Source organism: Meriones unguiculatus, chromosome 11 (assembly GCF_030254825.1).
Source record: "Meriones unguiculatus strain TT.TT164.6M chromosome 11, Bangor_MerUng_6.1, whole genome shotgun sequence".
Lineage (NCBI taxonomy): Eukaryota > Metazoa > Chordata > Mammalia > Rodentia > Muridae > Meriones > Meriones unguiculatus.
Genome location: NC_083359.1, coordinates 22,559,678 through 22,585,047, shown reverse-complemented (window position 1 = coordinate 22,585,047; position 25,370 = coordinate 22,559,678). Strand labels below are relative to the sequence as shown.

The window sequence follows — 25,370 nt, the reverse complement described above, 5'->3', positions numbered from 1 at the left end:
TCACTCTCAGGAGAACCAAGGTACAAGGAAGATTTTCAGGACAAGCTTCAATAAAAGAAAACTCTGAAGACAGACCAGCGTTACAGAAGAAGCAAAAGCTAGCCCAGGGTCCTGGAAGAGGTTTAGAACAACTCAGTTACCTGAAAGGGACATTCCAACCTGTTGAACTGCCTGCAGGCTGTGCAGTGCCCTCCAGGTTCCCATTTTTGTGAGCCATCACCCATGCTTGGGTGAGCTTCAGAGATGCACCTGTCTTTGAGTCATTTCTGTTCTTGTGCATAACCCCTCACCCATACTTCTATAAGTCACCCCAATAAAATTCTTTGGCTCATCAGGCTGGGCCTTGATCTATAATAAGCTCCCTACCTAAGGTGAGTAGATTTGTGTGAAGCGTCTCCCCCAGGAAAAGTTCGCTCACACACCAATCACCACCACCACACCATCCATAAGGGTCTCTGTTTCACAAACTTAATGCTACAGCAACCAGGACAAGTTTCCTTACAGGCCAGGGAGCAGTTCCTTTTAAACAAGAATTGTAGGATGTTTGTTTTGTTTTGTTTTGTTTTTCCAGTTGCTTCCATCAGCTGTTTGTCCAGAAGGAGAAGCAGAGTGTTCATCAAGAGAGGGAATCATCATTCACTCATGACGTTATTGTTAGCTCTCTCAGTTGCTCTGTTTTGGTTCCTTCCTTCCTTGGCTTGATTCTCTTACCTCCACCACTCCCACTCCAACCACCTTCAGCTTTGTAGGGTGCTGTTTGCTAAAGAATCTGTATTGAGGAAAATTGGTACTTAAATTTAATATTCCAGAAAGAGATGTAGTAATGAATGGCCTAAAATTAATAATAAGTGGCTGCATTTGGCCAGATTCAGTAGTCAGGATTAGACTGTGTGGTAGATAATGGAATTCAGTCCATAGAACAAAGAAAATGATGTTTTCATAACCTCACTGTGCAATTTAGGAATAAAATGGACGGCATGGTCAGTAGAACTAAGAAATTCAAATGGGATGAAAAATTATTTGACCATAGGACTGAAACACAATTGTGATTCAAAATTAAGGTCTGAGGTAGTTTAGATTATGGTTAGTCTTACAAGGGTTCAGGTGGTAGACGCTTTAGGAAGAATGTCATTAGGATGGGGGAGTGACACTCTTCTTAAGTCTCATGTTCCCTCACCTTGAATTGTCATTGTCCATTTTGTGAATGCTTGGTTGAGTGCCATTGGAAGAATCTATCACTTAACAGGAGAACAACCTTCAGTGATACAAAGCTAAATGTTGATTATTTTGCATTTATCTTTAAGTTTTTCCCTCTTCTCTCTGACAAGGCAGGCCTTTAAGCACAAAGTGGACATAAATTGTGAAGCTGTTTCCCTTCAGTTCCAAATATTCTAAGCAGATACCTAGATAGAAAGATATGCTTGTAAATAAACAAAGACACATAATAATAAAACATATCATGTCAAAATTTGAGAAAGAGGCTGCAGGTGATCCATAATGATTACTGGCTTTTCTAAATAAGGTTTTACTGGGACACAGCTACAACCATTTGTTTATGTAGAGTTTCCTGTTATTCTCATGTACAAGGGGGAAATGGCAGCTTATGATTGATAAATCCTGAAATATTTACTATGTGGCTGTTTGGGCTCTGACCCAAGAGCTGGAATTGAGGGAAATGGCAGAGATTAGATGGAAGGAAATAGGAGAGGTGAGATGGAAGGGAAGAACTGGAAAATGCCATGTGAGAGGGCATCACATGATAAGCTAATGTCATATGACAGAGGACACTTACAAAGGAGAGATGAAGACATAATAATTAAATCAAGCATAAGGCTAGTCAGGGGCCAAGTGCATGATTGCTGCCCAAGCATAAATGCTACAACCAAGAATAACGGGGAACACCTCCCATAAGTCCAAAAAATGTTTCATCTTACGAAATAAAGCTAAAGAAAGTACACAGAGTGAAACTCTGGTAGGAAATGAACGCAAAATAATTGGATTTAATTTGTTATGGTTGTTGATTTAGATGTTTATTGAAGAAACAACTTTGAGGTTATAAAAAATATTTTCACATGAATGTGATTCTGTGACATTTTCACTTTATTACTTTAATAAATGAGTTGAGGAAGTAAAGTATAAGAAGTAGAGTCTTTTTAATGGGAAAATCAGAGAGATTAATTATTTAAGAATTTCAAATTAGAATGTACAAGATTGACTCTGGAATGGATCTTTATCTGTGTGCCCATATATCCCTGTTTAAAAAATAGATTTATCTTCCACTTAGCTCCATATTAGCATCTTCTAAGAATTTAGCTCCATTTGACAATGCGTTTATCTCTCTGAGATAATCTTATTTATTGTGTAATTACTGTATCTTAATAAGAAGCACTTGTGGAAATCTGGCTTAAAGGTTTAAAACTATGTCTGATGTGCTTTAAACATCTCTGAGGTAGTGATTCACTCCAGTGACATTATGTACTTGAACTGATTTGCTGAGGAACTAATTTCTTCAAGAAAAATACAATTTCCTATTCTCTCAAATTTCCATGAATACTTATGAAAATTGGCACATTTTCTTGATAGTCAAAGACACTTTATAAAGGGCTACATATTTAGCACTACAAGATTTGTTAAAGTAAATTAAAGCATTCTCATGCAATCATTGAAATAATGGACAAATAACTATATGGACAATGTTTACAGTATTTAAATGCAAGCATTACAACAATACATTCTAATTTTACAAACAAAAAATGTTTTTATGCTTATAAATGTGAAGTGACTCTCCCTGGAGTAATGAAATTATTATAGAGTTTCTACAATATACTTTCTGTATTTTATGAGTTTTGCATATTGTGTTTGTTCTATCTATAGTTAGCAGACACAATAAATTCTACTAAGCATATCCTATATGGTATTTAATATGCAAAGCAATTGGGTATCACCATTTAGGTAACTGCTTGATAATCTCTTCTGAAGCCAAAGACATGATAGCTTTTTTTAAAAGAATGGTAATTGAGAGAAATGAATATAATACATGTAGCTGTTGAATTTTTTGCATGTATTTTTTATTTGTCTAAGTTTAATCTCAAAGAATTTGTAATTAAAAATTAATCATTATCTATGTAAAGTTTAAATCATTCTAGCTCTTCAGTAGATACCCAGACTACTGAAACCCTCCAATACCCACATATTATTGTTCTTTCAGGCAAATTCATAACTTTTACTTATTACTGTATTCTGATGAGGAACAACCATACGATTTTGTACAGATAGCATGTGACATTTTAAAAGGCTGCTGGGTCATTGTATTTCCTCTTATAAGGAGCAATGGAGTCCAGAACAATAGATTAGAGGGTAAATGTGCTTGCCACTAAGCATAACTATCTGAGTTCTATCCCCTGGAACCCACAGGGCAGAAGAGGAAAAATTACTCGCTCAGGTTCTCCTGTGACATCAACACATGTGTGGTGGTGGTGGTGGTGGTGTCTGTGTGTGTGTACAGCACAATAAATAAGGAGTTTTACACTGGAAAACTGTCTGAAGAGAAAACACTATTCCTGTGATGGTAGAAGAGAGGCACACAGTGCTGGTCACATGAAAGCTGAGAAAACAGAATGGAGAATACAAATCTCCCTCTTTCTCAATAATAGCAAACCATGTCTCTGAGTTGTGATGAGACATATGCAGTGTTGAAAAGCAGGGAAAACAGAAACGTGTATGGCCCCTGTCTATGGATTTAGTGAGTTCCACAGATTGTTGTTGACTGAGATCTGCAGTCAGATCTGAGGTCTCTGGGAAGCTCTGTCCAACATGCTGATGTTTGAGATTTTCAGAATATATAGAGTGACAGTTTGAAAATGCTTTTTTTTTTTTTTTGTCCCATAAGTGTCTGGTAAATGAATTCATAACTAGGAATGAGTATCTTCCATCGCCGTCTTACTGACTCCTTCCTTTTATGTCTTGGGTGTCCTGGTAGACCATCTGCATGGGTTCATCATTTCTAGTTGTTTGACTCAGTTTGGTACATAAGCCACAAAGTGGAGTAGAGCCATATCTCTTTTCCTTCTAGCCCTTTCTCTGCAGTCCTCCAGGACTGTATGTAATTTTAGCACACTACTCTTTTCAGCCCCATGACACAGCATCTAGCTATATGATACAGAGCTATTCAGAATTTTTCTAAATGGTCACAACCTTACTATAATCATGCTATCTATTTCTTGTCTAGAAAGAAGAGAGAAAACCAACTGAAGCTTCTTTCTCTGTCCTATTAGACTCCATAAAAAAGCAAGTTTTTCTTCAAAGTGGGAAGCCAAAGTGTGTCTAGGATTACCAGAGACCCACAGAAATTCAGAGAAGAAAGAAATTTCAGAAATCAGAGAGAGAAATGTATCACACTGTTATATAAACCAGCCAGTGATGGATAGATCACAGCATGACACAATGATTTAGTATCTGAATGTCCAGCCCTCACCCTACAGTCTATTTTATCCAGTGTGGAGAACCACAAGCCAAACTTGAGCAGTTTGATAAGTTCTGTAAAAAGCCAAGTATCTACAAAGAGATGCCTACCTGTAGCAGTCATAAAATTCTGACTTAACTGAACGAATACCTGCTAAAACAGTAACAGTATATATACATTGTTGGGAGGTTATTGGTTAAGTGTGCAGCAGAGAACAAAATTACAAACACACAATCTCCCATTCATTCAAACTACCCACTTCTATATCATGTATTTCTTGAAGAACATTCATTTCAGTGACTCACCCTGAACATAAAGTTATAAGCTAGCATTTTCATTCCACCTTATTTCATAATTTGGGTATAAATCAAGAAGTGAAAATTGTAGTGTCACAATATTTCGAAATGAGAAAATTCAGATACTAAAAAAATGTGATTAATCTGTATGTCTTATCAAATGTGACAAGTTAAACAGCTAAATAAAGCCATTAAATGATTTAACTGCTAGACTAATTATAGTTAATTTTAATAGATCCTTAATAAAAAAATTTCTGTTTCCAAAATCCACTGTGTTTTAAGATGAATTAGCAAGGTATTTGAATACCTTAGTTAAGGGTAAGCTAGAGAAAACACATGTCCCAGCAATGAAGACAAGCAAACTGGAGAATGACTATTATTTGGTATGCTATGATCTAACTGTGTGTTAAGTAGAAAAGTGTGTATTTCCCTTGACTCAAATCTACATTCTTCTCTTAAAATATTTCTTATTATCATTTATTAAAATTTATTCAATTTGTGTGCCGGCTGTGTCCCCCTCCCTCATCTCCTCTCAATCCCACCCTCCCTCTTTACCTCCTAAGCCCCTCCCTTAGTCTACTGGACCTCCTTTTCTATTTGACCCTAGCCTATCAGGAATCATCAGGACTGGTTGCATTGTCTTCCTCTGTGGACTGGCAAGGCTGCACCTCCACCCCACCCCCAGAGGAAGGTGATCAGAGAGCCTGCCACTAAGTTCACGCCAGAAAAAGTCCCTGCTCCCCTTACTAGGGACTCCACTTGGAGACTGAGCCTATGGGCTACATCTGAGCCCGGGTTTAGATTCTCTTCATGCATTTTCTTTGGTTGGGATAGCAGTCTCTTCAGGGCCCCCAAGGCTCATTTTTTATGGTTCTTTTGGTCCCCTTTTAGAGCTCCTGTCCCCTCTCGGTCTTTCTATCTCCCCCTTCTTTCAAAATTCCATACCCTCTGTCCAAAGTTTGGTTATGAGTCTCAGCCACTGCTTCCATACCTCGATCAGTAAAGACTTTCAGAGGCCATCCGGCAGCCATCTTACAGCTTTCTTACATTAGACATTTTACCTTTTAGTGCCATGATGCCTTTTTTTTTTTTCTTTAAAAAATGGCAATGAAATTAAGCCTTCCATTCTAATATTTGTGGAGGAGGTGGAAATATATCAGAAAGGCATAGGTATGGATGATAAACTCCTGGGATTATTGTCATTTTACAAGGACTGCCATTTACCAGCCCTAAAGAAAAGGTGCGGGCAGCTTAGAAGTCACCACTCCTCTGATTATTCCCAGATACATATCCTAGCGCAAACTTTATAAGCTTCAGCATAGTTCTTACATTTGGAAAAAATGGCAAAAATAATGTATTTCATAGTGCTTACATATATGATTATTTATGAAAATGTATGTATGTACTATGTATGTATGCATGTCAAAGTAGCCTAATGCTAGTACCTACTTAAGAGTTAATACCTTGTACCCACTCTTCTATTCACCATTAATATGATGACCCTAGTTGTTCTACTAGAGAAAACAGAGATATCAGTGGTTCAGGTTAAACATCTTGTGCCGAACCTGCTTGTTGAGCAAGTTTGATGTATCTCATTCATCTTGTATAAGAGTGAAATACTGAAACTTTTGCTCTTGTAAGCATCCATATTCTTCTATGTAGTAAATCTTTGGGTAAAATTTGTCAAGCATTCAGAAACCTTGGCAAGAAACCCTCTTCTATAAAATGAGTAATGACTTCTACTTTGCGGATTTGTCTCTAAAGGTGAACATAAACATTTTTGAATTAGAACCAAGTACTACTGGCCAGAGTGAAAACCAAGGGTTGTACTGATAAAGCTTATGTCTGCCAGGTGTGGTGGCATGCACCTACATTCCCATTACTAAAGTGGGAGGAGTCTAAACTTGTAGCTAGCCTGGGCTACATAGTGTTCAGACAGTGTCATAAAACCAAAAGAAACCAATCATACAAAGAGGGATGTCTGCACTTCAGCTTAGTAGTAACACAACTGGCTGTGAAGTTAAAATTAGGATTTGGTAGTTTTCAAATGCTAGATCCAGTCAAATTGGAAATAAAGATGGCCCATTGAATGCTTTGTCCAGTGTACATTCTGAAACCATAGGATGAGGGGCAGCGTATTTTAAAACACTGACTTGAGAACATATTTTTAAGAATCAAGATATATCAAGAGAGTGTGGTTTGTTAAAAATGTATCAGTTAACTCTTGGGAGCCAGCAAGGTGGGAGAATTCAGCCTGAAGCTTTTGACTCTGCTGGCTTCAGCTAGATAAACTATCAAGCTACTTAACTTCAGCATGGTTATGTCTCATGTGAAAACAGTTAACAGTCTTTGATTTCTTGAGTTCTTAAGATACATATAAGAGTAGGCATAGCATTTGTCGTGTAATCAAAACCAAGGATAAATTATTAATGTTGTGATCATTGTCTGACTAAAATGTATACATTGTGCATACATAATCATACTGAAATCACTTTATTCTTGATTAATCACTATTTCCCCACATATATGAAAAACAGCAACACACATCTGTCAGACATTGTTATTGGTTATTTAAGTGGGAGACAGCTACTATTGGACTATTCTGAACTTATTGTAGAAGCTGATTTAGTAAATGTGGCCTGGACATCCAGAAAGGAAAATGCCCTGTTGGTTTCTGTGTACAGATGGTATAGAGAACCACTTCCTTGGAGTCTCCCAGATCTAATAGCCACTGTTTCTGGATAAATAGCTATGAAGTTACCAAAGGACAGGAAATTAATAAAAAAATAATCAAATTCTCTATATATATTGTTATATTTTTGATGAAAATTTCAAGTAAGACAAAGCAAGTTCAAGGTCACCTACCAATCTGCCCTCAGTCTTCATGATACAGGAATCGCAGGAAGCATAAGGAAATAAAACATCTAATCCTTTAAGAGAAGGGTTTTAGAAGAATTCTAATCATTAAAGAATGCCAGTAATGTTTACTTATTTTCTTGAAGACTTGATTTCTAATTACTTTTCCCCATAATGTTAGTCAAAGAGAATGTAAACCCAGTTTTTAAAGAGCAGTATGAAACCAAACTCCACATTTAAAAAAACAAAAAACAAAAAACAAAAACAAAAACAAAACAAAACAAAAAACAAAGAACCATCACAACCGGGTTTCTTACACACACTCAACAAAAGAAAAAGAGCTTTCTCATATGCCAGAATTTAATATTTCAGTCACTTTACAAGAGCAGTGTTCTTAATTTGTTATTTATATATAACTTTACGATAGGTTTGAGCCATTCTATTTCATAAAGAAAATAGAAAAGATTTTTCCAACACACCCTCGTTTAAAATATTTGAATAAGAGCCCTGAGCAACTAAACTTAGAGGAGCGAATATAGGTTGACCTGGATTTGTGCTTAATTACATTTAATGTCTTTGGAAAATGGGCACTATTGCATTTCCCTTCTCATTTCTATAATAAAAACTCATCAAGATCACTCGCTAAGCCTGAGTGAGTTCTCAACCTTAGGATCTCAACTCCTTTGGGGCTGAAATGGCCCTTTCACAGGGGTTACCTAAGACCATCAGAAAACACAGTTATTTACATTACAATCTATAATAGTAGCAAATTACAATTATGAAGTAGCAATGAAATAATTTTATGGTTGGGGATCACCACAACATGAAGAACTGTATTAAAGTGTTACAGCATTAGGTAGGTTGAGAACCGTTGAGGTATGTGGTGATATAAGGAGCTGGTGAATGAAGCAGTTGGAGTTGACTCTCCAAGGATAGTTATAGGCTGAACGGATGTGCTTTTAAACAAGTCATATAACCATATTCTGTTCTCCAAAGAATTCTACCCAATAGAAATGTAATACAATGGAATCATATATTAGTAATATTCTACAAGTCACATTAAAATATAAAACAAAAGGTAAGTGTTTAAAGTGTGCTAGCAAAAGATATCAAAATATCACCATCTCAAATGAATGATAAGTGAATTCTGTAGTATACAATTTATATGTCAATCAAACTCAAAATTAATGGCAATGCTCTATGTTATTTCTGCCATCCTAAAAATCTTTAGTTAACTATAAAGCTATGTTTCCTCTTAATTTGGGATGGGCACATACATTTCAAGTATCCAGTGTGGCCTGTGGCTGTTTACCAGAATTAAATGGTTAGTTAATATATAGGACTGTGACTTCTGAAAAGTCTTCTGTCATGAGCATTTCACATGCTTTCTCTTCAGCTTTTCCTCATAGCTCACAATGTCCTCAGTGAACAATACTTGACAGTATCAGGGCTTTAGCTATTCTTTCATTATCTATGTTTTCTATTGATAAAGACCTACTAAATGTCAATATCATGAAGAAGTTTAATTAAAGAAACACGTTAAAAGATGATTTCAAACAAAGTCAAGTTTTGTTCTGTTTCTGCTCACAGTTATACAGCATTTTAAAGCGTATAAATTAATAACCTCAGTCCTGTTTGGGTAGCAATTTTTTTCTATTTCTCCCTTACGTAGCTGCCATTGATGATTCAGTACTTCAGTTTATACCAATAAAGTCAAGAGAAGCATTTCCTTTGGTCTTGGGATATGAACTATAGACTTTTCTCTCATTTGATTTCACTTGTTCTGTTTATGAATCTTAATGTCCAAATAGAATGGATATCGAAGAGTAGAGGCCTTTCTTAGAGACTGAAAGAAGAAGGATATGTGCAAGCTAGAAATTCTATAGCAGACCAAATGAAAATGTAGCAAGGACAGAAAGAAGTTGACAGAAATTGGCTTTTGTTGAATAGTGAAAAGAGAAGAAACCTTATTCTAGAAAAATCTTAGTGGGAGCTACCCTAGCCCTATGATGACAATTTTTTTTTTCCTCAGGCTTTTAGAAAGAGCACTTGAAATACAGAATTTCTCAACTTCTAGGCTAAGTAAAATTGGACTACAAATAAGACTTTTGAGCATGTTCCTTTTATTTTTAGCACACACACACACACACACACACACACACACACACATACACACACAGCACAAATAAACAAAAAGCCCAAACTAAAACTCACCTTTCCCAGGAAAACTCATGAATAATAATGTCCTACCGTTCAGAAAGCTAAAAAAGTTCATTATAAGACCAGCAAGTTCACTGCATTGTTATATCTCCCCCTCAAAAGCTTGGGTTTTATGTCTTAAAGAAAACACTAGTCCAAAAGTCAGCACAGAGAAGCCCTTGCTTCACCCCCATGAAATTCTATGTCCTGATAACACTGCAATTCCTTAAAACAAGAAATGTTGAGTCAATATCAGTGAATAAATATTTATGAAGCTCTAGTGCATTATATATGGTTGGAATGACTGTTTTACTAAGTACTGGTGATAAGCCAGACTGACTCAGGTTTATCTGAGTCTACTATTATGAAAGACTATAAATGAACTCTAGCCACACTCTCATTATAAGCAACTTCAGATTGTGTTGGCTACATTGGATGGAGCTTCAATGTGCTAGATAAAATTTTTTTTAAAAAAGAATGTTCAGATGCCAAGTAGTAGACATCAAATTCTCTTGATTGGACTGACTCTTTGTTGTTGAGGCAGGGTCCTACTATGCAGCCCTGGCTGTTCTGGAACTCACTGTGTAGACCAAGCTGGCTTCATCTCACACAGATCCACTGGCTTTCACCTCTCAAGTACTAGGAATAAAAGTGTGTACCGTGTGCATCTTTCTGTTTCTGGGATAGCTCACTCAGAATGATCTTTTTCAGATCCCACCATTTACCTGCAAATTTCATGATTTCCTTGTTTTTTATTGCTGAGTAATATTCCATTGTGTAGATATACCACAATTTGTGCATCCATTCCTCCACTGAGGGGCATCTGGGCTGTTTCCAACTTCTGACTATTACAAATAAGGCTGCTACAAACATGGTTGAGCAAATGTTCTTGTTGTGTACTTGAGAATCTTTTGGATACATGCCTAGGAGTGGTATAGCTGGATCTTGAGGAAGTGCTATTCCTAGTTGTCTGAGAAAGTGCCAGATTGCTTTCCAGAGTGGTTGTACAATTTTACATTCCCACCAGCAGTGGAGGAGGGTTCCCCTTTCTCCACAACCTCTCCAGCATGTGTTGTCTCTTGAGTTTTTGATCTTGGCCATTCTGATGGGTGTAAGGTGAAATCTTAGGCTTAGAGCTCAGTATGTAGCCCAGGTTTGCCTGCACTTATGGCAGTCCTCCTTCTCACATGCATGAAGTACTATGTGCAGTGCCAGATCTTTTTTTGTTTGTTTGTTTTTGAGACAACATTTCATGTGTAACTTTGGTTGTTCTGGACTCAATTTGTATACCAGGCTGGCCTTGAACTCACATTAATATGCTTGCCTCTGTCTCAGTGAGTGCTGGGACTAAGGCTGTATACTACTAAACCTGGTTGCCCAGATCTATTTTTATGGAATTAAGGGTAGAAATCTTGGTTGGAGAACTGAGGTATGCCTTGCTGATAGGAGTATCCAAGAAAATAGAAAAATTATTATAGGCAATTATTTGAAGTATGTGTTGGTGTACAGGCAGCCTGCTTCTGGGTTGCCTAGCAACCTATGATGTCATCATGTGTCAGCTGCCAGGTGTGTGGCAGATACTGTTCAGCTGCACACGCACAAGCTATGAAAGGACCAACCATTACTTTGCCTCTCTCTTCCTCTCCTCTCTTGCTCTCTCTGCCTCTCTTTCTTTCCTGGGGGCCCCACCGTGTCCCTCTTTCCTTTTCCTCCCGATCTCTCCACCTCCATCTAATAAATCTCTTCCATATCATAAAAAAAAAATGTGTGTACCATCACACCTAGTTTGGGCAGACATTTAAAAATTCATTAGCATAGACGGACCCTCCAAACTCTCTTGAAACCAAGGTGAGCCACAGCACATTTTGGTTTTCAGGTAGTTTGTATAGGGTCTGAATGGTAGGCCTTTCTAGTAACAGAAAACAAAAATAGAGGATCATGGACTTTAATGAATATAAGTGTCACTGTTACCTTGTTTTCCTAGCCACACATTTGGAAGAAGCAGAAGGACACTTTCTTCTAGAAACCTTCCCTTTTATTTTATTCAAAAGTAGGCTTGGCATTAAGATAAAAGGCTTCTGAAAGATCTAAGGCAGCAAGCTTCAGTGAGTCATTCAACCCAGCAGTCCTGCCATATGAATTGTATTTCTTTACCATCCGACTGTAGCTGCATTCAAAGAAGGCAGTTTCTCCCAGCTATTTATCAGACAACTTGCAAATTGCCACATCAACAGATTTTTGTAAGAGATTTCAGGATTTCCCTTCCAGCTATTCATTTGCTGATATTTCTCCTCTCTCATTCTCATCTCTAATTTCCTCTCTCTACATTATGAAGGCAGCCAATAACATCTGAAAGTTAAACTAATAATTCAACAGACATCTTGAGGATTTAGTATGTAGCTGTCTCATGCACAGACAGCTTGCTTTCTCAGGGTACATAGAAGCAAGAAAGAGAGTATGAACTGAATTTGTTTTATGTGTTTATTGCTGTTATTGATGATTGCCACGGAAACATAGGTGAGAGAAAACTAGAGACTGAGCACATCAGGCATCAAGAAAATCTTCACAAAGCATTTGAATTCTTTAGAGGCAAATTATGTCCCAAACAGGCAACCAATAGAATAAAATCCATCCTCCCAACATTAAGCCTCGTCATGGCTCCATCAACTCATGCAGAGACTATTGGACTCTGTGAGAGCCAGTCTTTCACTCTGTATTACTAATTCAGTGGAGCTCAGATCTGGAGAAGTTACTTGTGAATCTGAAGGCAGAAAATGTAGAATGTGTAATTACAAAATTGCAATTTATTACTCTGTAGGACTAACTGGTTTTATCTCAGATTCAAGTTTATTTCAAAACACTTTGTAGACAGTCTGCTTATTTAAACATTCTTCTATCCAAGTGCCATCCTATCTTTCTCATTAAATAATGAGTTATGTCAAAGATTTGACATAGATTTGTTTTCTATTTGTATGGTAGTCTTGATTGTACTTTGAATATTAAACACTCACAAAGTAATATTATAATGATGAGTTCAGCCAGAAATCATGGTAGAGTTCTTTTACACATTTTCACTAAGAGCATATATTTATTCATTAAAAAAATAAAATAGTAAGATACAAACAGATGAGTCTACCTTGCTGCTGAGCTTCTGCAATCATCAAGCACATTTAACTGATTCTATATCTTTCCCCAGTAATTAACTCAGTAACTCTTCTCTGTTGGTTGAAGAACCCTTGCAATTTATGTTTTTAAATAGTATGTATTATCTGTGACAAATAATGGAAGATCCTAGCTCATTTGCATAATTTAGTTCCTCTCCAAACTCTATTTTGTTCTTCTGTGATTACACCTTAAGCAGTGTGTGCATGGGTGTGTGTGAATTCTTTGTTTTACTTCCTTAACCTGAGGAAAAAAAATTATCACTTCTCTCTTTCTTAAAGATATTCGAGCCTCAGACTTTCCTTTATCTTTCTTTTCCCTCTCCCCACTCGAGTCCTTTGCTAACTGTGCCCTTGTCTTCACTGTCAAGGTTTATGACATTTGGTTTATTTCCTTGTGTTAGCTTTATAGGTTGATTCTAAAGGTGGAAAGGAGAGTTTATTATGATGATATAAATTGTTCATTGGAGAGCGAGATAGTACACTAGGATGACAATTATTTCGTTTTTGCCACAATGTCATAACATCAAAATCATGAGTCAAATGAATTTTCTTTTCTAGACAAGACATATATTTTGCTCAAAGTCAGGGTACATTTTGTTTGTTTTTTTTTTTATTTGGATCCTGATTTTCTTATACATATTTTGCTCTTCAGACACATTTTATAATTGTCTATAGATTAGAGATGACACACAGGTATACTAGCCCACTACCCAGACTGACAGTAGCCTGTTCCAGTTTTTTTGTTTTGTTTTGTTTTGTTTTTGTTTTTGTTTTTTGTTTTGTTTTTTGTTTTTCTAGAACATAAGATTCTTGAGGTTTGGGAACTCATTTTAGCCACATACTTTATGGCCCTCCTGCCTAATTGTGATTGTCCCAGCAGCAATGAAGGTCTTGTAAAGAGGCATTGTGTCCCTCAGTGTCTATTCAATGAATTCTAAAGAAATAGAAATCCTCACCCCACTCAAAAAAAAAAAAAAAATCTCCTGCTGCAAAAAGAAAAAGACACCAGACAAAAAGGGAATTTGTTTCCCAGGAAGAAATTTCACACAGTTCTAGCAGGTGGTCAAATCACTTTTACAGGGTGAGACTGAAGTCCAGACAACGATGGTAGACAGGACCAAACCTTGACTAGCACTGCTTAGATTTGCAAATCATTGACCTCCTATTTAAACTTCAATCTCACTGCAGGACTTGGCGACATGGTGATGGACATGGTGGCATTTATTAGACCTCTTTGTTCTTATTTCCAAAGTGGCTTTATTAAATAAACCCCAGTTTGGCTTTCTCCTTTTAATGTGAGTCTTTTAATTGGCTTATTAAGATGGATGACTGGACCTGGCTTGGGACACAGGTTGTGACCCCCGCCTCAGTCTATGACATTATCTGAAGTATTTTCTCATACAGATAAAACAGGTTCGTCATGGGGGTGAATGACCCTACAGGTGCTTTAAGAGTTGTTTGTGGACCTACTCTCTTAATATATAGGAATATGTTCAGGGAGAACTGTGGGCAGGTTAACTATCATCTTAATGCGTTAACATGTCTTCGAGTTGTCCTTACTCGGCGTATGACTTAAATCCAATGTCTAGAAGCCAAGTGTTTTTCCCTCAGAAATTCTGAGACATTGCTTTCCTAGCCTTCCTGCTGCGTTGCTGATGAAAAGTCTGAAACCAGTTACAAGACCATTTCTTTGTGTGTGAGACATTTTCTCCCCATCCAAGCCTTTCAATGTCTTTTCTTGGGAGTTTTGAAATTAGACAGGGTACAGCGGGAACATCTATTTCTCACTTACATGATGTGCCTCTGGATGTATACACGCAATCTCTTGTCTATGCTCAGCTTGACTATTAAGCGAAGGTTTCTTTGATGGCCCCTCTCCCCAGTCTCTCCTGGATGCCAGAGGTTCTCAGAGTAAGAGAAAAGGCTGCTGCATGCATCTACTAGTTTGGCTTTTTTATTCTTACTAAATATTTTTTCTCTTTATGTATTCCAGGAAATTTATATTTAATTTATATTTATATTCCATTAGAGAAATGTTTCATATGCAAGAAATCTTATTATTCCCATAATGCTGTATCTTAATGTTTGGGGATAAATTATCTTTTTTTTTTTTTACTATCATCAAGGACTGTGATAAGGTTTTTTGTTTGTTTGTTTGTTTTAGTATACTCTTCAATTCATCATAGTAGTTACTTTTGAAAAAAATATTTTTATTTTATGTGTATCAGAGTTTTGCCTATGTGTGTGTGTGTGTATGTGTGTGTGTGTACACATACCACTTATATGCCTGGTAGCTGTGGAGACCAGAAGAGGGTGGTTGTTTACCCTGACATTGTGGTTGCAGGTTGTTATGAGCCGCCATGCCATGTAGGTGCTGGGAATCAAACCCAGGGCCTCTGATAGAACAGCAAGTGCTCTTAACCGCTGACACAGCTCTCCAGCCCCCACAGTATTTATCTCTGTAGGGGTCATGTAATGTTTATTTGTGGTATTTGTCTCTTTCTATGGTCATTATCTTACCCTGTTTGTCCTGCTAATTAGAATCACCATCAACAGGTAATTTATAATGCTGTAGATCACCGTGCTAGCAGATTTGGTGTCTGGTGAAGGCTGTTCTCTCTGCTTCCTAGAGGGTCCCTCACTATGGCATTCTCTGGCAGAAACACATTCTGTGTCCTCTGAGACAGAGGAACAAAACACCTTGAATCTTCTTAGAAGTGGATCAACTCTACTCAAGAGGGCACAGTCCTGTGGAAATCATCATTGTCCCAAACACACACTTTTTACTCAGCTGTTCTGAGAAGTGTTCCAACAAGAGTCCTGAGGGAATACTATTATATTCGTTACATTTGTCTTGCTGAGATTAAACACCATGACCATAAGTATAGAGTTTATTTTGGTTTATGGACACAGAAGGAGAGTTCGTTACGATTAATGACTGGGGAAGCATGATAGTAGGAGGCCTGATCAGGAAGCTGAGAGATTTAACTATAAACCCCAAGCAAAGGATGAACTGGAAGTGTTGTGAGACTATATCCCTTGTGACTTCCTTCTGCCAGCAAAACTCTACCTCTTCAAGGTTCCTCAACTTCCTAAAGGACACCAGCAATCAGCCACCAAGCATTTATGCATGAACCTATGGGACACATTTCTTATTCAAACCACTGGTTTTATGCACATGGCTGATTGACTTTCCTCCTGCTCCTCGTTCTCAACAATGGGGTGGTGGTGGTGGTGGTGAAATTTCCATTATGATAAGTTGGAAAGAACACAAACTTTCTTTTAAAACCCACAAGAAATAATCAGAATAACTTTCCAGGGGATGGTTTGAAACAGGGTTTCTGTGTGTAAACCTGGATGCCCTGGAACTTGCTCTCTAGATCAGGCTGGCCTCAAACTCACCTGCCTCTGCCTCCAGAGTGCTGGAATTAAAAGCCTGCACCACCACTGCCCAGCTCAAAATAACTTTTTAAAAGACTACAGATTTACAAACTTAAAGACATTTAAGAGATCAAACTCCACAGGGTCCAGCCTTTCCTAGGTGAGCAATGGACAGAGGTCACTCTTAACTTGGTTTAGTATCTGAGAGTGGAGATTACGAGATCAGAGAATAAAGTCAATCAGGGAGGTTTCATTTCTGTAGATTCCACAAACATGTAGTCAACTTTTGATGGATCTATGAGCTAACACAGTGATACTAAAACTCAAAGTGGCCTCAACACTAAACTGGATTAAGGACAGACCAGAGTCCTAAAGATAAAAAGAGTAATAACATTTCTTAAACAGAATTTAGAAGAATATTGTTTATGACTTTAACTCAAGTGAAAATTTCTAAGGTACAACTCATAGAAAAGCATAAATTGTTTAATAAAAATATTAATCGCATCCTTCAAAATTCAATGCAAATGCTCTTCTGAAGACCCTAAGAGAATAAAATCAAGTAGCAAATCTGATACATATATCTATAACACATAAAGTTAACGCAGAACTATTATTCAGAATATGTCAATTATTATTTTCCTTCTTTGGGTTCATAATATAATTACATCACCCACCCTTACAGAGTATTTTTTTAAAGTCCTATAAACAAATAAGACAAGTAACCCAATAGAAACTCAGGCAAAAATACCTGAACATTTTTTTATGAAAGATATGGAAATGAACTGTTAAGCACAATTAAAGATGCTGGGCATTGTTAGCCAATATGGGAATGCTAATTAAATCAGATATAGGTAATGTTTTATGCCCACTAGAGTTATCATTAACAAAACCAATACATTTTAGAAAGAAAAAACTGCTTCTTCCATATTGCTTTTGAGAATGATTCATTTTAGAGAAATATGTGGAGAGGGTTTAGGTGGGTTTTTTTTGTTGTTGTTGTTTGTTTGTTTGTTTCTTGGTGTTTTTTCCTTCTTTATCTTAGAGACAAAATCTTGCTCTGTGGGTTAGATCCATCTGAAAATTGCAGTCCTCCTTCCGACTAAGTTTCTAGAGTATGGTGACTGCAGATATATTTCATCATGTCTAGCACACTTTAATATGTCTTACAAAAATTAATGTATACTTTTTCTGTAATCTAGTAGTACTACCTGTCGAAAATCACCTCTCAATGAAAGCTTATATCTACACAAAGACTTCCTCACAAATGTTGATGATAGCTTGGTTCTTAGAACTCACAAGGTTAAGAGAGCTCCCCATGTCCACCAGAAAGAAAGATAATATATATGTTTTGTTTCTTTGTTTGTTATACTCAATGCATTGGTAAGAAATTTAAAAAATCATAGAACAAGAACAGAAAGTTTCAGAAAGACCATGTTAGAACAGGAGCATACATTATGATAAAACTTTTAGATGAGAATTCAAAAGGTGCAGAACCCTGCTTTGCTCAGACAGGAGAGCGACATTAGGACCGAGTGGACTTCATGGTAATGACAATGTATCTAGATTTTGCTGTGCGGTGGTTAATAGAGTATTCACTTGACAAAATTCATACTGTACACAGAGAGCTGGTGGTTCTGTTCTGTGCAAATGACACCTCAAGAAAGTAGACTAAACTCATGAGTGAAGAACGATGAGAGTTAACCGTTTTATCTCAACTAGGAAAACCCTCTGCCATTTTGTAAGAGTTATCTCACATAATAAGACTTAACATTGTACAATTGTGCCTACTTGAGACAAGAGCTATGTATCATCAAAATGAATCAGTAAAACAGAAAACCCAGCAGAAAAGAGTCTATGTTTTGAAACATATTATAAAGCTTTTTTTTTTTTTTTTCACCATATAATACAGCTTATGGGACTGGGGAGATGTCTCAGCTGTTAAAATCCCTAGCCATTTCTTCCAGAAGACCCAGGTTTGGTTCCCAGCACTGGTGTGGATCACAACAGCCTTTAACTCCAGCTGCAGGGGATCTGGGGCCCCTGGCCTCCACAGACACCACACACCTACATGCAGACACACATACCTATGCATAATTTAAAATAATAACAATGAATCTTTAAAAAGAGTTTATGTGCTTTTCATCAGGTATAATATATATACATATACATCTACAAACAGTCACAAAGTGTTGGATATAGTGATATGCATGAACTATGAAAACCATGAAAGAATGAAGACTTACTAAATTAATAAATGCATTACTGTCACTCTGGAGCATGATTCTATGATGCAAAAGGTATGTATATGAAAGGTACTGAAATTATTTCCCTTGATGTCATTATCAATCATGTGACTGACTGTGATATGGCAAATATGCCTCAAATATAACATTTCACATCGGGTCTGTTTTTCCTCCAGGGCCTCACATATGGCTATTAATGCTCTCTGGTTTGGGCTTCATGAGCATGATGGAGCTAGAAGACTGGCTGGCATTCACTTGTAGGCAGGAGCTGACTTGTCATAATGATTAATAATCCTCTTCAAAATAAGTCGGGTTTGAAGGTAACACAAGTGACTTAAGCCTCAGTGAAGTCCATGAGGACGCTATGGATCCTTATGAGGGTGTGCAGTCTGACGCTGTGGCTGAGCTGGATCTACAGGCAGAGAAACCAGTGACTCAAGCTGAGACTCCTAGCAGTGGGGGATGTAGAGCCTGAGATGGCTACCTCCTATAGCCAGGCCAGACTTCCAGTGGAGAGAGGGGGACACCAATCCATACACAAAACCTTCAATCTTGAGTCTCATGCCATGATAGAGAGCCCACCACTGACACTACTAATAATACTCTGTTATTCTAACTATAGGGACCCATTCAGGCTCACAAAACCTGAACCACCAAACAGAGAGGATCCAAAAGACAGTTCTAGACACACCTCCAACATATGTAACAGATGTACAGCTTGGTCCTCATGTGGGACCTCCAACAGCAGGTGCAGGGGCTGCCTCCTACACTGTTGTCTGCCTTTGGATCCCTTTACCCTAATAGGACAACCTTGTCTAGCCTCAAAAGAAGAAAATGGGCCCAGTCTTACTTGATATGCAATATGGGTTGATACCCATGGGAAGTCTCCTCTTCTCTGGGAAGAAAAGGAGGGAAGGTGAAAGGGGGGAACAGAAAAGAGTGGAGGGAAAGAAACTTGCTATCAAGATTTTAATTAATGAATTAATTCATTTACAAAAAGAGTCAAGATTGAAATTTCTGGAAAATGGAGTTCTCTCAAGGTGGTTGAAAGACTTGGAGGCAGCATGAATGTAAGGACAACGTACAGTATAAAGAATGTAGAAATACAACATGAGAAGTTATGTAAAAGGAGAAAATAATGTTTTTCACATTAAAGTCATTAAAGAGTTCTGTAGGTAAGGAGACAAAGGGTATTGTTGAATCATTTCCACATTCATTATACCTTGAACCTCAGAGTCTGTGAGGTGGGCTAGATGTTTCAATTATGGGCTAAACATAAGGAAATGCTGGCATCAGAACTGGTGAAGGAGAAAGGGTTAGTGTCAAAGGATTAAAAAGTCTTTCTGAGATCATGTATTGTGGAAGGATTTCCTCTAAGTATTAATTAGCCTTAACATTCCATCCTGGATGGAGGCTCATAAATACTCAAGAAGGTCAATAGCCAGGTTCATTAAAACTCAGGAAGTTCTAGAAGGAGGCTTATTAAAAGTTAGGAATAAACAACCCACAGGTCTCAGGAAATCCCAGAGACTTAGCAGATTCACAAGATCCTTCTCCAAGTTTATAAGAGTAGTAAAATTTGCTGAGGAAAGGAGACTCTTTAATCTGCCCAGCTGCCTATAATTTCTGTAAAAGCCTCAAAGGCTCCAATTTTAGTGAATTCTCATACATGCTAGGTGAACTTTCAATGATCAAACTCTCTTTGAGTCATCCATATTCTTATAAATAACTATTCACCCATAATCCTACAAGTAACCACAAAAACTCAGGTTCATACACATTGGACCTTAGTGATATCATTACTTTGGTCTGTCATCAGTTCTCTCTCTAAAATGAGGATATGTGTGTTTACACCTTCCCAAAAATAAGTAAGTGTCATAAAGTATCATTAATAACATGCAAATTTGCATAGTTGAAATTTTCAATCTTTATTTCCCTAGTAATAAAACAACTCTGTAGAATTGCAACTGAACTTAAAATGGCTTTTTCAAGGAGAAAGAAAGGGATTTAACTTGTAAATAAGATCTACATCTGTAAAATACTCTGAATAGAACAATGGCGTACATTTCCTTAAGTTTCAAAGGCCTTGAGTAAAATTCAGCAGGGCAAACAGGGGTAAACAGGCAGCAAAACACAAGCTCAAGGGGAAAGACACAAATATTTCCTCCAGTAACTGTCAAAAGGAGACTCCTAAAATAGGAGTTGTTTGCATCAGGAAAAAAAAAAAGTGAAGGCATTAAAACAGGTACTGTACAGGCCTCAGGGGCCACTGAACACATCCAGAGATTCAGTCCAGTCTGCTAAGTACCTGTTAAAGAACTAATTCAGAGGTCACATTAGAACACTTTATTGCAGAAAGGGGATTTAAGAAAGCCACTGTAAGCACACTAAGAAAGTGCTCTGTCTTTCTTAGGTTTCCTCAATGGTAAAATAAGGGGAACCTTGCAAGAGGCATGGTTGAGAATGGAAAGAAAATGAAGTTAGGATATTTCTAAACTATACAGGTGTAAAAATGAAATGATGACCTCCAGCTGACATTATAATTATAAAGAACACAACGGACAGAATAATTGCTAAAATTCCAGCAGAAGTGTTTTGTAGAGTTCACTTAAAGTTCTTAAAGATTTTTGTTTTTAAGTGTGTGTGTATGTGTGCGTGTGCTTGTGTGTGTGCATGTGTGTTCCTGAATGCAGGTATGTTTGAAGGAGAAGATGGCATCAGACATTGTGGAACCGGAGTTACAGGTAGTTGTGGGGCACATAACATGAGTCCCAGGAACCAAAGAGATCCTCTAAAAGATCAATAAATGCTTTTAATTGCTGATCATCTCTCTGCATGGCGTGCAAAGTTCTTTAGCTTCATCTGTTTGGCTTTTCATATGACATATTTGAGTTGGCCCTTTTATTGGTCATCGCATGTGCTCAGAGCACATTCCTATATCACCAGTAGTTACCAGTTCACCTTAAATTCATGGAAACTGTAATATTTGCTGAGGTCTAACAGGCATGTCCAGTTGCTTGACATTGCAGCACGATGTCATTTGCAAAGTCGACACACAAAAGCTACACAGTCAACCTGCAAAAATTAAATATAGACCTACACAAATCTAATAATATTTTAAGTTGTAATTGTGCTGTGCCACAGTCATAGCTATCCTCAGCAACATCTAGCTGGCAGGCCTTCAGAACATCCTAGGTTTTGTCTGGTTTAAGGATGTATTTTACAGATGAGGAAATTATGGGACCCAACGAAAAAGGTAGGTGTTGGATATGCAACATACTATTATCTGATATATGATATGACATGACATGGTATGCCATGACATTACATCACATAACATGATAAGCCTCAGCCCAGCTACTGTCTCCTAGTTAACTGTTTGGTCTATGTCAGCCAGACACAGAGACAAGCAAAATGCTACAGAAAGCAGCATATACTAAGACATTTATGAGCTAATAATTTGGAACTTCGGTGCCTGATGAACTTCAGAAGAAACTCAGTTAAAAAAAAAAAAAAGAAAGAAAGCATGAATGAAGGTGGTCACAAAACTTGGTAAGTTAGCCACAGTTCTGCTGGATCACTATGGGGAACAGAAAATGCTGTGGAAACAGAAAACTGTCCAAGTGATATGCATAAATGCAGAGACATATGAAAAGCTAGAATAAGGCTTTACCAACATGAACCATTATAAAAAGGGGACACACACACGCACACACACACACACACACACACACACACACATACCTCTTCTGAGACAGCCACATCCCCTCTCCAAATGATGACTGGCAGAAACAATAATAAAACCCATCCCCAAAGGCAGCTTTTCATTTTGCCTTTGATACCGTTGGAGGTACACAGAGCCTTTCTACCAAGGGAGAGGGTTGGGAATAGACTAATTAATTTGTCAATATCGTGCTCCGTTAGCTTGCACACATTTGCAAATTTTTTCCAGCTTTTAAATTATACGCTGGGAATCAAAACTTTGAAAAGCCCAGCTTAACCAACAAGGGATTCTGAAGTCACATGAAAAAAAAAAAAAAAAAAAAAAAAAAAAACGGTTATGACAGTGAGGCAAATTGTGTCTCTTTACAAAGGAACTGAGCTCTTCGACATCCGGAGACAATTAACCTCACCGGTATGTGATAACCATGCTAAACTGTTCCAGGCTCCCTTCAGTCTCTCTGGACAGATAAAGTGTCACATTCACATTTAATGACAGTTTTTCCTCAAAATCATTTCCTACGTGTTAATTAAATGCCTTTCTCTCCCCTTTGGCAAAAGTGTCCACTTCATTGCGAGGTTCTATATTCCTAAAATGAAACTGATCCCATTTTTAGAAAATAATGTTTTGCTAGCAGCTGAACTGGGAGACTCGGGGTTTCCCCAGAATTACAGCAGGGAATCATGGTACTCTTTGCCACGGGAGTGTTACTGTTTACTCTACATGTGGGAAGATGGGCAGCTTGGGATGAAGTCAGTATAACCTCACTCCAAGGCTCTCCATACGGTGGCCCTGACTGTGCCACAGTTCCTAGAAACACAGTTTGTGCAACGGTCCTTGATCAAGAAAGATTGTCCCAAGAGCTATGCTTTCTCAAGCAATGAGCCTCAAGGTCAGAAGTGATATTTATTTTTATGTGCCCCAAGTTACTAACAAAATATATAACTCACTTATCTAATGACCTCTATCCCTCGCTGGACATTCTGGAAACCTCTTCTAGAGGACTGCTTCTATACATCTATTCTGGAACGAAAAGAGTTAAACCAGAATGAAGTCGTATGAAATGACCTTAGAAGTCAGTGTGTGAGAAAGCGGTATGCACAGGGATACCATACATTCTTCTTCTAAGAGTCACTTTGTATGTATGTAATACAGAAATGGTAACACCCATCTCAGAGGGCAGTTTCTCTTTCACTCATTTGCAGAGGGGTGTGAGTTACAGTGTCTCACTATGCAGCCCAGACTGAAAATTACCTGGCTTCCACGCTGAGAGAATGCGGATGACACAAGCTTATGGAACGCTCTTCAAACAGCACTGGCTCTGGAAACTTTAAATGCCTTTTTCTAATGTTCAAGCACAGACTGGATTAGAACTATGATTTTCTTTTTAGTATTCTGCTCCTGGAGCCATTAATTTATACCATCTGTCTTCACATGAAGAGACATTTGAGAACCCTTCCTGTGTGCCAAACCATGAGACCAGGGAATACTGTGGTAGATGAATAGTGCCAACACAATCTCACACTATTCTACTACCTTGGAAAAGGTGTGTGTGTGTGTGTGTGTGTGTGTGTGTGTGTGTGTGTGTGTGTTCAACTGAATGGATCCCCTTGATAAGAGTTCACCACACAGCAGAAATTCCTGCACATTCTTGTGAATAGAGTTTATTTTCTCTTTACCAGTCGATTGCTGTCTAAACAAAAAAAAAGTTTATAGCCAAGTTCTCTAAAACTTTGCTGAATTTACGTTTTAAGTGTCTGGCATCTAGAACACAGACATTCTGAATTAAAGATCAATGCACGAAATAAGGAGCTCAGTCTTCAAAATCCCAGTCCCACATATAGGCTTCTCAAGGATTTTTGAACAAGCAATAAAGAGAAAGAATTAGCTTTCCTTTCTGATAGACCAACATGTGTGAGCAAAGAGACCTGCAACCACAGATACACATCTATTTGGTGGCATGTTTCTGCTCATGTGAAGACTCCAAGACAGTATACTGTGTACATGCAAGCCTCCTTGCTGATCATTAAATTATCAATTTGGCCTTTGTAATCATGTTAATAGAAAATGAGTTCCTACTTAACGTTTAATGTTGAACCCTCTGATAGAAAAAGAAAAAAGAAAAAGAATTGTGCATATGAAGAAGATTGTGAGGAGAAAGAAGGCATGACTTAATTCTTCACACAGGCTGTCATTTCTCAGGGGTATTTTGTTTTTTAGAGATATGTAAGTCATGTGACTATCAGAGCCCTAGCATGTCTTTGCTGATATTTGGAAATATCAGATAGAAGGTTTATGAATTTCACTGTCAATGGGTGACTAAGTCAGAAGCTGAAAGTAAGCACCAAACTTACTCCAGCAGGGAGAAACACAAGTGACAGCAGCGTCATGGCTATACCTAATTTGATCCTTACTAGACCAACACCATCATCTCTCCTGAGATCATGGCCTAAGGGGGTTCCATGGTGCCACAAGAAGGGGTCCAACCCCACAACTAGCAGCCTTGTTCCCCTGTCTCCCACAATCCTCTGTATCATAAGAGAGTATTGTTTTCTTTTGATTTTTTTTCTCCCACTCTCCTTTTATGAGAAAGAGAAAGAGAGAAACTCAAATTTTCACGGATAAGCTAACATTAGACTATTCAAAGACACCTCACAATATTCTCTGGACATGTCATGTGCTCCTATTAAACTATTTCCAGAGCTACAAATGTGACCCTACTCTTCTATACAAATGAACATATCAACTGGAATCTGAATAAGGCTAGCCCCTGAATCCTCAGCTTCTAGAAACTTTCTACTTTTCTCCTCTTAGACTTCTAAGACAGAAGTCCCTATTCCACATGTTTGTCATGAGTTGTACAGACAATTTTGCAAATGTCGGAAGATAATATCTGATTTACCATACTTTTACGTGATTGTGTGTGTCATTTTTCCTTCTCTATTCTTCCTCGACAGCCTCCATATGTACAAACATAAACAGTTGTGCACAGAGTGATATACATGCACTGATAGTAATTAGATTCATCCAACAAATTATTTATAGAGT

At 37.7% G+C, this 25,370-nt stretch overlaps 1 protein-coding gene across 1 annotated transcript in view; it reads right to left on the bottom strand.

The window, feature by feature from the left end:
• The window catches only part of Sgcd (sarcoglycan delta), a 935,702-nt gene that overhangs the window by 522,058 nt on the left and 388,274 nt on the right, over positions 1 to 25,370 (bottom strand). The gene's annotated exons all lie outside the window — the stretch shown is intronic.